This window comes from Myotis davidii, unplaced genomic scaffold (assembly GCF_000327345.1).
Source record: "Myotis davidii unplaced genomic scaffold, ASM32734v1 scaffold125, whole genome shotgun sequence".
In the NCBI taxonomy this organism is placed as follows: domain Eukaryota; kingdom Metazoa; phylum Chordata; class Mammalia; order Chiroptera; family Vespertilionidae; genus Myotis; species Myotis davidii.
In genome coordinates, this window is record NW_006299390.1 from 1,761,762 (window position 1) to 1,764,345 (window position 2,584).

Sequence of the window (2,584 nt, forward strand, 5' to 3'; positions counted from 1 at the left end):
TATTTCACTTAGCATAATGCTCTCCAGCTCCATCCATGCTGTTGCAAATGGTAGGAGTTCCTTCCTTTTTACAGCAGCGTAGTATTCCATTGTGTAGATGTGCCAAAGTTTTTTATCCCGGATTTTGGGGATGAGGGGGTAACGTGGGGACAAGGACACATTTGTAATATCTTAATCAATAAAAAATATATTAAAAGAAAACTCAAAAAAAAAAAGAGCAGTTCCAAACAGAGGATCCCAAGCCCTGTCTAGCGTGAGAGCTGTGGTCTGGAGGTCTCTCTTCTATTTGTAACCGTCACTGGAACCCTGTGATTCTGCACATACACTGCTCTCTTGGCCAGAGGGACTACCAACCCACAGTCCCACCAGCTAGGGACTTTCCGAGGGCTGAGGGCCAAGCTTTCGGGCACAAAGTGCTGTTGACCAATGCTCAGGTTAGGAAAGGGCACTGGATGACACATGAAGAATGCTGGCACTCCGAACAAGGCCGGTCACTCCCTGAACAATGAGTCCTAGCAGGCCAGGAGAGAACAGGCCAGCAGGCAGCCCGGCATTGTGCAATGCAGACCATACCCTCCTCTCAGCTACCAGTCAGGAGGTAGTCCTGGCCAAGTGGGTCACCCTCATCGTACTTAGCTGGAGAGTAAGGTCTCCAGCTCAGGACCTTCCAGCACTCATGTGCTGTAAAGGGAACTGGCTAAGAGAAGGAAGAAATAACCAAGCAAATTCAAAGGGTCCCCAGGGTATGCCTTCTCTTGTCTTCCTCTCAGCCACTCCTTGCCTTTTTCGTCTCCTGAACTCCAATTACGAAGGAAGGGGGAGGGATCAAGCCCTTGAACAAGCTGGAGGCTAATTTCAATCCAAAACACTGGGTGTGACTTGGCAGCAGCCCTCAGCAACTTCCAGCTAGGCCAGCCCATGCTACTGGTGCTGAAAATACCCAAGCATCTGATGAAGCAGTGCAGTTAAATTTAGCTCTGGCATTCCCAAGGCTGGGCTGGGTGGTAGGAGCAGCAGAGTAGACCCACAGATATACCCACCGCAGGTGTTAAGAGCTGCCAGCAATAAAGAGCAGCCAGTGTGATGACGATGACAACACCTGGAGGGAAGGAGAGAGAGGGAAGGGATTTGGAGGAGGGTGAGGTTCATGGCCCAGAGGCAGGTCTCATCTCCCAATAGCATTACCAGGACCCATCAGCCCAGTGCCTCCATCCCCAGGGAGACCAGGCAGATAACATGGATGAGTACAGAATAAAGATGGAAAGAAAAGGGAATGCTGGGGACTGGGATGAACTGCAGGGCTAACGTCCCATCTAGAACTACTGAGATTTATATTTTTTTAATAACATCTTGTTAGCCAAATAAAATCCTGCATTATGTCTGTAGACTTTCAGTGTAACTGACACCAGGCATAGCTGTAAGTAGCAGGCAATCCCATGGCTACAATTTCACCATCAGACATTCGTTCTTTGTTCCTTCAGTCACTTGCTAAAATGCAAGCAGGGTTGTTTTGTGCAGGGCAGCCCAGGCTGTAGGGTCTGGCGGTGAATTAAACAGCTACCATGTCAAACAAACAGGCAAAACCAAGACCACTCAGAAGCACCCGCAGCATGCAACATCCACTGTGCTCGCCATGTTAGACCAGCCTCAGGTTCAGGAGTTTAAAGAGGTCAGAACAGACATAGGTTCACTGACAAGGAAAATTTGCACGATAGCTTGCTTCTCCAGGGAAGAATCCAGCTGGTGCTCAGCTCGATGCCATGATGAATGCAGCTCCAGAGGCCCATAAATCCCACCACGTTCCTCACGATGCTTATGAGAAGTTAAATGGCACAGGCCAGGAAGAGGTCATCAGAAATGCTTTTGCTTGCTTTGATGAAGAAGCAACTGGCACCATTTGGGAAGATGACCTGAGAGAGCTGCTGACAATAATGGGAGATTGGCTTACAGACAAGGAAGCTGTACAGAGAAGCACCTATTGACAAAGTTACATTGAGTTCATGTGAATCCTTAAACATGGAGCTAAAGAGAAAGATGACTGAAAGAACTTTAGCTCAAACCTTCCAATTCCTTAGTCTTACTCTGTTTTATTTCCCCCATCCTCACAGACCTGCTGCATACAACTTAATTTCACAGCTTTGCCTCTTTATTTAATGTATTTATGCTAGATCTTTCTGCCCTTAGCACTTGTATAATCAGACTGTAGATGAGGTTGCATATTGTGTGGAAAAAGAATTTACAAATAAAAATCTACAAATTGAACCCCCCACCCCAAAAACACACACACCATGGGCTTTAAGACTTCTTAGCTAACTCAGTTATTCTTACTGATGCCTGTGTTTAAGAAGGAAGAAAGAAAGAAAGAATTGTCTGCATGAATAAATTAATTGGTAAATTCGCATTTATTAATATGTTCAGCATCAATGAAATGTTATCGAGTAAAGTAGCAGTTGTTGAATATAAAGAACGCTTGCATTGGAGTCAGGCAGGCTTGAGTAAACTGGCTCTGCTATCCACTAGGAAATTACCTCCATTACTCTTTGGTAGAATGGAAATAATAGATCTACTTCAGATTGCTATAAAG

The 2,584-nt window shown here is 45.8% G+C and overlaps 1 pseudogene; it reads left to right on the plus strand.

Annotated features, from left to right (window-relative positions):
* Positions 1–1,492: 1,492 nt before the first annotated feature.
* LOC102774158 lies at positions 1,493–2,280 on the plus strand (annotated as a pseudogene).
* The last annotated feature ends 304 nt before the right edge of the window (positions 2,281–2,584 follow it).